Source organism: Heloderma suspectum, chromosome 7 (assembly GCF_057233095.1).
Source record: "Heloderma suspectum isolate Gila_16-S chromosome 7, 16-S_ref, whole genome shotgun sequence".
NCBI lineage: Eukaryota > Metazoa > Chordata > Lepidosauria > Squamata > Helodermatidae > Heloderma > Heloderma suspectum.
Genome location: NC_139464.1, coordinates 27,345,900 through 27,357,445, shown reverse-complemented (window position 1 = coordinate 27,357,445; position 11,546 = coordinate 27,345,900).

Here is an 11,546-nt window from a genome sequence, read left to right as displayed (position 1 = left end):
CAAATCCAGATGCATCTGCATGAAACTGATTATCTGGATCCATTTCAGTTGGACTTTAGCTGGGATATGGGACTGAGACTGTTTTGGTTGCCTTTGTTGCACAAGGGGCAGTTCCGCTTCCCTTGGAGGCAGTCAATTTCCCCAAGAAAATGAGTCACGCTCAGGCTTGGTCCAACACAGTTTTATTGTTTGCAAACAGTCTAGCAAGTGGCTAATGCCGAAAACAAAGCTGGCCCCGGGCAACGCCCGAGGCAATGTATTTATAAGCTATACAGACAAAGCCTCTTCCTCTGATTGGCTAATGCACTTTATGGTACAAATAAGGCAATAAGTGACTCACTTAAAACTTTGCCCCTTCCCCTTCCCCTTAGTCTAAGAATGTACTAGAATAAGCAAAAGCAGTTCTTTGTTGACCAAGGGTCTAAGAATATGCTAAGATAAACAAAAGCAATTCTTGCTGACCAAATGTCTAAGAATGTGCTAGCAAAGCAATCCTTGCTGACCAACTGTCTAAGAATGTGCTAGCAAAGCAATCTTTGCTGACCAACTTAGTTGATGTACTAATTCCCAGCTCAGCTAATGCATCACCTTGGTGGATGACCTGTGCCGGGAACTGGATGAGGGGAATCCAATCCCATTTGTTCTCTTGGACCTCTTTGCAGACTTTGATACCATTGACCTTTGATATCCTGGTAGGGCTGGGTCTTCTGGGGTACTGTTTTGCAGTGGTTCCAGTCCTTTCTGTCAGGCCATGTCCAGAAAGTGGTGTTGGAGGTTTCCTGTTTGACTCCATGGCCTTTGACCTGTGGTGTCCCACAGAGTTCTGTTTTGTCTCCCATGCTGTTTAATATTTACATGAAACTGCTGTGAGAGGTCATTTGAAGCTTTGAAGTAAGGTACTACCAATATGCTGATTGCTTTATTGCTTTATTAAAGCTCTGTTGCTTTTTGTCACCTAACACCAAGGAAGCAGTCAAAACTGTGAACATTTCCTAGGTTCGATAATGAGCTGGATGGGAGTGAAGAAGCTGAGGTTAAACCCAGACAAGACAGAGGTGTTGTTGGTCAGCAGAAAGCCTGACTCGGGGATTGGGATTCTATCTTTTCTGGAATGAGTTATGCTCACCCTGAAGGATCAGGTGCATAGCTTGGGAGTGCTCCTTAATCCTTGGAACTTCAGGTGGTAGCAGTGGCAACAAGTACATTTGCACAATTATGCATGGTGCGCCAGCTGCAATCCTTCCTGAGTCTGTCTGACTTGGGAACAGTTATCCGTGCCTTGATTACATCACATTTAGATTATTGCAATATGGTCCACATGGGGCTACCCCTGAAGAGTGTCCTAAAGTTTCAAAAGATGCAAAACACAGCAGCTAGACTGCTACTTGGTACATGGTATCAGGACCATATTATACTTGTCCTGAAAGATCTGCACTGGTTGTCAATTGCTTTCTGGGCTCAATTCAGGATTTTGGTTTCAGCCTTTAAAGTCCTGAATGGCTTAGGACCAGGCTACCTTAGGGAACGCCTGTCCCCCTATGAATCTCTCCAGATATTAAAATTTGCAGGCGAGGGCCTTTTGAGTGTGTCATTACCTGCAGAGGCCCACTTGTCAGTCATGTGTGAGAGGCTTTCTCTTTTATTGCTTCCAAACTATGATATGCACTCCTCAGGAACTATGATTGGCCCTTACTCTCTTACCTTTTAGAAAGGGTGTAACAGAGCATCTTTTCAATTGAGCCTTTTAAAAAGTTTAGGGCGCAGTCCTATGAATCTTTAGACAGAAAAAATTATGTCTAAAGATGCATAGGATTGTGCCCTTAAGGTTTTAATGCTTTTAACATTTTTAAAGGAGCAATCCTATCTGGGTCAGCGGTCACCTCCGAGCCCAGGGGCGACCACCTATCCAGTGCAGGGCAGGAGGAGTTTTGGCTGTCTAGCTGCGGGACCTCAGAGTGCAGGAAGTGGCGGCCCGACGACACATAGGTTGTGTTGTACCAGGATTTCTGACTTTCCCGCCCCGCCCCCAGGAATGCCCCGTTTTCGCCGCTCTGTACTGCTCTTCCGAGTGCGGAGCATGAGGCCAATCCACGCTGCCTACAAGGTGTTGCTTCTCTGGGAACCAACCTCGGAACATGGGCTCTGAGGTTGGTTCCTGGGAACTGACCTATCCTATGGCCATCTAGCCGCTGGCTAGCAGCCATAGGATTGTGCCCTACGTTTCCCATTTTTATTGTTTTATTGTTTTACGGTTTTATTGTTTTACCTTGTTGTATGCTATCTTGATGGCTTTTTAGCAGAAAGGGCAGTATATACATGCTAATAATAAATAATGGTTGTAACAGCCTACTCACTCAACTGTTGGTAGCCATTCCATTAGGCTACAGCAGAAGAGAGAAAAGAAGCTCGATGCTCTGACTTGGATTCCTGCATTGAGCAGGGGGTTGGACTCGATGGCCTTGTAGGCCCCTTCCAACCCTACTATTCTATTCTATGATTCTAAGCAAGACTGCTACTTCATTGGCTCCTCTGAGAGACCAGCTCCATTTGGCTTCCACTCTTCCTGAATGTCCAGCTGGTCATTATGAGAACTACTATATAACTTTAAGGATTGGTGCATGGGTTTGCTTATTTTCCTCTTAACTCCTTCTAATCCCCTTTTTCTTTTGTGTTGTATATTTTAGATTGCAAGCCTGCAAGCAGGGATTGTTTTATTTTTGTTGATCTTATGTAAGCTGTTCTGGGTGCCTTTTCAGCTGCAGAGTGGGGTAAAAAATGTTTAAAATAAATAGTCTAAACTGACTGAGAAAGCTTGAAGGCCAACATAGCTGATCCAAGTTATTGTATATCCTCAAGCGTTACACCAAAATTGTGTAGATATTTAATCCTCTACTCAAACTAGACGAAGTTGAAATTCAGAGCACACTTATCCAATTTCTGGCCAATGTGGTGGGAACTTATGTGTTAATTTTCTGTCCTAAAGCAAACCTAGAGAACATTGCTTATTACATTTTAAACTGCCCAGTAACCAACCAAACAAACTTGTACTACAGAGTAAACAAAACTAGAGCAAGAGTCATAGGCATCCAATGTTCTAGATTAGAATGGTCAGCCTCTTTGAATCCTGTGCACAACAAACCCTTATCTTCAGGATGTAGAGACCAAATTGGATTACGTTCAAGGTATTTTTACTAACTGTGTCTTCTAAATCAGCATGTGTTGTCTAAGATCCAGCATTTAACAAGGCCAGGAGGTGGTTCTTTTGCAGCTTGTTACTGTTTTTTAGCTTGGCTTGCTGATCAAAGCATCTTTCCTTGCTATTAAATTGCTGATGAAGCATCTTGACTTGCACATATTGTATTATTTTCTTACTCATGGGTCTAAACGGAGCCTAAGTTTGTCTGGGACAGATGCAAATGAATGACTAATATTCTGATATTGGGTGGATTACTTAACATGGACTTCTGTTTTCTTGTCAGGCATATTTTTGCTTCCAATGGAGGGCTCATAAGCAGAATTAATCCAATTGTGTTAATATTCCTATACATATCTTGCCACGCTGCTGGGAAGTCACGGGCCTGGAGTACATTTCTTGAGTACTAGAATGTCCCAGCAGCCAGGAGAAACAAAACATGATAGCCCACACAGGAACTCTGAAAATGGGGATTAGGGTTGCCAGATGTTTAGAAAAGCTTGCTTCTGTGCCTTTAACATCAGCTTGATCTGCAGAAATCAGCAGATAATGAGCTGGTTCTTTCTCCTTGCCCTGCAAAGTTTTATGATATACCAATGGCTGTGAATCAAGTTACTGTTAAAGGCATGGGAGCAGGGGCTGGTAAAATGTTAGCAAACTCTCCTGGCATGAACTGACCCATACACTGTGTTCTGCATCGAAGACCCTCCTCCAGGTGCCTCCTCTGAGGGAGGCTTAGAGGGTGGCAACAAGGGAGAGGGCCTTCTCAGTGGCTGCCCTCCCAATTATGGAATGATCTCCCCGACGAGGCCTGCCTGGCGCCAACATTGTCATCTTTTCAGCACCAGGTTAAAACTGCCCTCTTCTCTCAGGCACTTGGCAGCGTATGAGTTTTTAATCAGGTCCTGGATTGTCTTTGGCTGATTGTTTAAAAATTGTTTTTAGATATGTTATCTCTGTATGTGCTATCTGATTATATGTTTTTATGGAAATGGTTTTGTGCCTTGTATAATTATTTTACTGTTTTTTAATTTTTGTGAACTACCCAGAGAGCTTCGGCTATGCGGCTGTATAGAAATATAATAAATGAATGAAGCTGAATGAAGGATAGGAAAGAAAATCTTGTTTTGCAGCCAGGAAAGAAGAAAGGAGAAATGTGCATTTATGTATGCATTTGTTTATTAACAAATTTGCATTTATATATCACCCTATAACTGTGTGTTGTCTACAAACAGCAAAACATTAAAATAATTAATCACAAAGCAATAAAAACAGTAAAACAAACTCCAGTATTAAAAAAAATGTCAATTGTAGGAGTATGAAGGTATATAAAGCTTATACACAAATATATATCAACTACATAATAGTAGCAAAAAGCTAGCATAGACATAAAGGTAAGGCATAGGTCATAGCCCTGCTACAGGCATAGCACAGCAGTAAACAGAAGTTAGGCTGGCATGTGCAGTGTGGGCTTCGGAAGTTACAAGAGAAATAGAGCAGGGTACAACCACAAGAACGTGTCTCTCTTGTGGTTAGGACAAATGTACAAGAAAATACCAAATGATGTGGAAGTTGTAGGGGTTCAGTAGAAAGGATAAAGAGTCACTAGCAGAAAGGGTTGATAAACAAGTATATTTTATTTATTTAAAAGATGTTTAAACCACCTTTCAGGGCGCACTGCTCTCATAAAGTGACTTAATATTTTAAAAATGAACACACACATAACAATTTAAATGCACACACAACAGTAGGAGCAGCTGCTAATGATTTTTAAAACACCAAATGCAGACTAGAATAAATGTGTCTTCAGGTTGTCGTTGTTGTTGTTGTTTTAAAGCCAGCAGTGATGAGGCCATATGTATCCCTCCCTGTGCAGGGAGGGACAAAGGTGTTGGGGCCACCACTGAGAAAGCCCTATCCCTTAGGATCCAATAGCCTAATGGCTCTTGCTGGTGGGACAGAGAGTAGGGCCTCTGACACTGATCTTAATGTTTGGGCAGGCTCTCACAGGTGTAGGCAGTCCTTCAGATAATGTGGTACCAAACCATTTAGGGCTTTAAAGGCCAAAAGCAGCACCTTGAAATGGGACCAGAAACGAACAGGCCACAAGTAGTATAGTCAGGTGTCCTCTTTTCTACTGGACCACTTGGTATTTTAAGTGTTGCCTAAGAAAATGTCCAGGGACTGAATAATATGTCTAGTATTAGACAAAAACAATGTGCCTGTTGATCTTTCTTCTAACATAACTAAGGCAGCCAAAGGCAAGGAGTTGCAGAGCTGCCTGTCGCATGGCATGAACTGATTTGTCTGTCTTGGAAGTCCCCATTTCTGGCCATTTTCCAAAATACAGCCTTTGCCTGAACCAGGTACTGCAACATGGCTTTGTGGATTTTTTTCACAGAATCATAGAATAGTAGGGTTGGAAGGGGCCTATAAGGCCATCGAGTCCAACCCCCTGCTCAATGCAGGAATCCAAGACAGAGCATCCCTGACAGATGGCTGTCCAGCCATCTTGAATGCCTCCAGTGTGGGAGAGCCCACCACCTCCCTAGGTAATTGGTTCCATTGTCGTATTGCTCTAACAGTCAGGAAGTTTTTCCTGATGTTCAGCCGGAATCTGGCTTCCTGTAACTTGAGCCCATTATTCCGTGTCCTGCACTCTGGGATGATCAAGAAGAGATCCTGGCCTTCCTCTCTGTGACAACCTTTCAAGTACTTCAAGAGTGCTATCATATCTCCCCTCAGTCTTCTCTTCTCAAGGCTAAACATGCCCAGTTCTTTCAGTCTCTCTTCATAGGGCTTTGTTTCCAGTTCCTTGATCATCTGTGTTGCCCTTCTCTGAAGCCTCTCCAGTTTGTCTGCATCGTTCTTAAATGTGGTGCCCAGAACTGGACACAGTACTCCAGATGAGGCCTAACCAGTGCTGAGTAGAGGGGAACTAGTACTTCCCGGGATTTGGAAGCGATGCTTCTATTAATGCAGCCCAAAATAGCATTTGCCTTTTTTGCAGCCACATCACATTGTTGGCTCATATTCAGCTTGTGATCGACAACAGTTCCAAGATCCTTCTCGCTTGTAGCATTGTTGAGCCACGTATCCCCCATCTTGTAACTGTGCATTTGGTTTCTTTTTCCTAGGTGCAGAACTTGGCATTTATCCCTATTAAATGTCATTCTGTTGTTTTCTGCCCAGCTCTCCAGTCTATCAAGATCACTTTGAATTTTGTTTCTGTCTTCCAAAGTATTAGCTATCCCACCCAATTTTGTGTCATCTGCAAATTTGATCAGCATTCCCTGCACCTCCTTCTCCAAGTCATTAATACAAATGTTGAGGAGCACTGGGCCCAGGACTGAACCCTGCGGTACCCCACTCGTTAACTCTCTCCACTTTGAGAAGATCCCATTGATCAGCACTTTTTGAGTCCAATTCTGTAGCCAACTGTGGATCCACTGGATCGTTGTTTCATGTAGCCCACTTTGAGCTAGTTTGCTCATCAGGATATCATGGGGCACTTTGTCGAAAGCTTTGCTGAAGTCGAGGTATATTATGTCTACAGCATTCCCACAGTCCACAAGGGAGGTGACTTGATCAAAAAATGAGATCAGATTCGTCTGGCAGGATTTGTCTTGACAAATCCATGTTGGCTTCGAGTAATCACTGCATTGTTTTCAAGGTGCTTACAGATGGATTGCTTTATCATCTGCTCCAGAATTTTCCCAGGGATTGATGTCAGACTGACTGGTCTGTAGTTCCCAGGTTCCTCCTTTTTACCTTTTTGAAGATAGAGACGACATTAGCGCTCCTCCAGTCATCTGGCACTTCACCCATCCTCCATGATTTCTCAAAGAGAATAGACAGTGGTTCTGAGAGCTCTTCTGCCAGTTCCTTTATTACTCTAGGATGCAGTTCATCTGGCCCTGGAGATTTGAACTCTTTCAAAGTAATTAGGTGTTCCTTGACCATATGCCTATCGATCTCAAGCTGCAATCCTGCCCCTTCAGCCTGTACTTCACCTTTGCCAGGGGGGTCATAGACGCTCTTTTGGGAGAAGACTGAGTCAAAGTAGGAATTGAGCACCTCTGCCTTTTCTTTGTCATCTGTTATCATTTTGCCATTCCTATTTAATAGCTGAACCACCATTTCTTTCTTCTGTCTTTTACCATGCACGTAGCTGAAGAAAGCCTTTTTGTTGCTTTTAGCGTCCCTCGCTAACCTCAGCTTGTTCTCAGCTTTAGCCTTCCTGACACCATCCCTGCAATTCTGTGCTACCTGCCTTGTACTCTTCCTCTGTAGCTTGGTCTTCTTTCTACTTCCTATATGTGTCCTTTTTTGTTTTCAAGTCATCTCTAAGCTTTTTGTGAAGCCACATTGGCTTCTTCTGTTGTCTTCCACCTTTTCTTCTTGTTGGAATTGTTTGTAATTATGCCTTGAGAATTTCCTTTTTTAAAAGCTCCCACCCATCTTGGACTCCTTTTCTTGTTAGAGTCACTTGCCATGGGACCTTACTGATCATTGTTCTGAGTTTATTAAACTCAGCTTTCCTAAAATCCAGGGTACGCATTTGACTACAGTCGGTTTTTGCTTCCCTTAGAACCAAGAACTTAAGTACAACATGGTCGCTTTCCCCCAGAGTTCCTGTAACTGCTACTTTATCCACTAAGTCATCTCTGTTGGTTAGGATCAAGTCAAGGATAGCCGATCCTCTAGTTCCTTCCTCTACTTTCTGTAGGAGGAAGTTATCCACCACACAAGTCGGGAATTTCCTGGAGGGGCCATGTTTTGCAGAATTTGTCTCCCAACAAATATCGGGGAAATTGAAGTCCCCCATTACTACTACATCATGCTTCCTTAAAACATTGGCTATTTGCTTTTCAAAAGTTTCATCCTCGTCTTTTCCTTGATTGAGTGGCCAGTAGTAGACTCCGACCACCAGGTTCCTTTTATTCTTCGCTCGATTTGTTTTGACCCAGATGCCCTCGATGGGGCTACCAAGCTCATCCTCCTGTATTTCTGTGCAGAGATATGAATTTTTCATATATATCACAACCCCACCTCCCTTTCTGTTCTTTTTGAACAAGTTATATCCTTCAATTGCTGTATTCCATTTTGTGGCTCATTGCATCACTCCCATGCAGTTATGTGTGACTGGTGAATTTGGTTGGTTTGGCTCACTTGGAAGTTGGCATTCTGTGCTATTTTCTAGAATACAGATTATTGCCCGGAACAGGTACCAAAATGTGGTTCGTGGAATGCATCCTTTAACCTCACCCTTAATGTGTCGTGTGTACCCCAGGGTGGCAACACAGTTATAAGAATGCCATTGGCATCAATATAAGGTGTCCAACAGATGCTTGTGTATGTGTAAGTCTTAACCCAAATAGCTTCATGTTTGTTCGCTAGTTCACCCTGTCTTAGCTCTGAAAGTCTGTACGTAGCAAATTGCAGCCTGCCAGCAGCCTGTTCTGGGAATTGCTAGGGAGTGTAGGTTCTTCCCCAGTGAATCGCAAACTGCATTCTGTGCTACAGGCTGATAAGCATTGTATTTTGTACAGCGAGCGACATAGTATCAACAGCTGACACATTCACCCTAGTATCAACAGCTGACACATTCACCCTACCCAGGGAGGGAACGTCCAGCTTCTCTCAAGATAGCAGAGAGAGGGAGCACGCCTCCAGGTGGTGTGTCTAGTAGAACATGCTAGAGATCTTTGTGATGTATTTTCCTGTATAAAAATCTGCTCCACCGAACATTCAGGGCTCTCTGCCCCTTTGCAGACAGAGTGCCTGTGGGTCTCGTAATAAAAGTGCTTGATCCAGAAGTCTTACCCATGTCTAGTGGTTTCATTGGATCTCCGGCTAGACACTGAGCCAAGGAGCGAATTCCGCTCTTATCACAGGTTTCTGTGGAAGTTGGCATTCCAGACCATTCTGTTTTGGATGGTTTCTGGGCATTATGAGGTTAATATTATAATATTGCAAGCATTTCAGTCCTAAAATATTGTTCTCAAGTGTCTCTAACACATGCCGTTTGGCACATTAAAAATAAATAAAGGGCTCAGCCTTTATACAGTCCCCAGTTGAAAGGCCTAGGAAAATAAATAGGTCTTTGCCTGCTGCAGAAAACACCACAAAGGTGGCACCAGGCAAACGATGCTCTTCCTCCTTCATATAAATCTTGGCAGTTTAATTACCCCTTCACCCACCCAGTAAGGTTGTTCTGAGGTTGATGCATTGGCTGGCACTGTGTTACCAGCTGTGCGGGGTATCAGCTGACACTGCATTAACTGAGCCAACTAAGGCGCCATTACTTCCGCTTATTTTAGCACGACCACAGACCCTGTTGCTATGAGGGGTGGGCAAGCAATGTTTCAAACTGTTTATTACCTTATATGTACATGAGATAAGCAGCCTAGCGCGGGATATATTAACCAATTGGGAAGAGGCGCTTTGTCTATGAAACCTATTATGTGTTGCCTCAGGCATTGCCAGGGTCCAGCCTTGCTTTGAGCAATAGCTCCTTTGCTGACCTGTTTTGCAAAACAAACTGAATTGGATCCAGCCTGTGGTGTGACTCCCCTCTTTGGGGCAAATTGGACTAGCTTCCAGGTGTTAGATAAAAAGTTCTTGCTTCTGGTTGAAAGAAAGGATGCCAGACAGGCAGCAGTGGATCCAACACTATTTTATTGAACGTTTTGCAAAACGGGTGCAGAGCAGTCAGCAGTCTGGACCCCGAGCTAAGCAAGCATAAGTCTTTTTATACCCCCTCCCCTTTACAATTTTTTGTTAGCCACAACATGTCAACTGACTGGCCGTTAGCTGACTCCTTAGAGCACGACTGTGTCAACATGTTTATTTCTGATTATGCTTATGTGACTGTCTCACCAGACTTCCCCTTTTTAACAGATGTACACTGCCACTGGACATGTGTCCGGTGGGCTCAATAATTATGACTAATAGCTCAAAGGTCTAGCAAAGGGCTGACAGCCAAAGAATAAGAGGACAGTCTTTTTCTAACACAGGGGACGAAACTAGCCTATTGTGCAACAAGGTTAGCAGCATAACCCTATGCACTTTTATTCAAAGTGCCCTGCTGGGTTCAAAGGGGCTTGCCGCCAAGCAAGAGTTCATAGCTGTGGCCTAAAACCCTAGCAGAGGACTGAAATACGAACATAACAATTAGCTTAGTTGGTGTTGTTAGATAAAAAGTTCTTGCTTCTGGTTGAAAGAAAGGATGCCAGGCAGGCAGCAGTGGATCCAACACTATTTTATTGAACGTTTTGCAAAACGGGTACAGAGCAGTCTGGACCCCGAGCTAAGCAAGCATAAGTCTTTTTATACCTCCGCCCCTATACATTTTTGCTAGTGATAAGATATTTTAACGGACTAAGCTACTAGCTGACACAGCAGAAGCATGACCTGCACATGTACAATGAGATGTCGGCATGTTTATTTTTGTGATTATGCTTATGTGCCTGTCTTAACCATGTTTTACGACTTCCCTTTTTAACAAATGTACATTCCCACTGGACATGTGTCCGGTGGGCTCAATAATTATGACTAATAGCTCAAAGGTCTAGCAAAGAGCTGACAGCCAAAGAATAAGAGGACAGTCTTTTTCTAACAGTGTGAAGTGTTTTGCGTGGAGGAGGCTTGGTAGGGAAAGTCCCTTTTTTACAAGCTGTTTTTTGCAGCCTGAAGGAAACCTAACAGCCAAAAGCGTCCCCCACCTCATCCCACCATGCTAGGAAACGTCCCACATAACTACATTTCTGTGTGTCATGCTAACGTTATAGTCAGGTCAGGTCCAGTGATATTCTTGGCAACCCTAGCTTATAATGGTTTTTTCGCTTTAGAACTGAGGGCTGCTTTTTAAACATTTGCAGTTGAAATTCAATTTCTTAAAAGAACCTGGCGTTACGCAACGCACGTCGTATTCTAATTTATGCCCCTTCGGGCCTTAAACCCGAAGGGGCATAAATTATGTCTGAAGGGCCGCACGGATTTACGCAGGAAGCGCCTCTCGTCATTTCTGCTCAAGAGAGCCGTCCCGAGGGTGTTTATTTTGGAGGTAACTCCCGTTTCTTGCAGCCGGTCTTTTCTTTCCAAGACTGTGTTCACGGCCGCAGCTCGAGCAGCCTGTTTCGACGCCAGCTTGGGAACGAGAAACCCGGTTTGAAGTCTACCCGCCGCATTCCTCCGCCCTGTCTGTCCACCCAGCCTCCGGCAGGGCTTCCCGCCCTCGGCGAGAGACTGTACGCAACCTGAGCGGCCGGCGTTTGGAAAAACAACATTTCCCAACATACTCCGCTCTCGCCCAGGCACGCCGTGAGAACTCCGAGCCCCTTCTCTAACC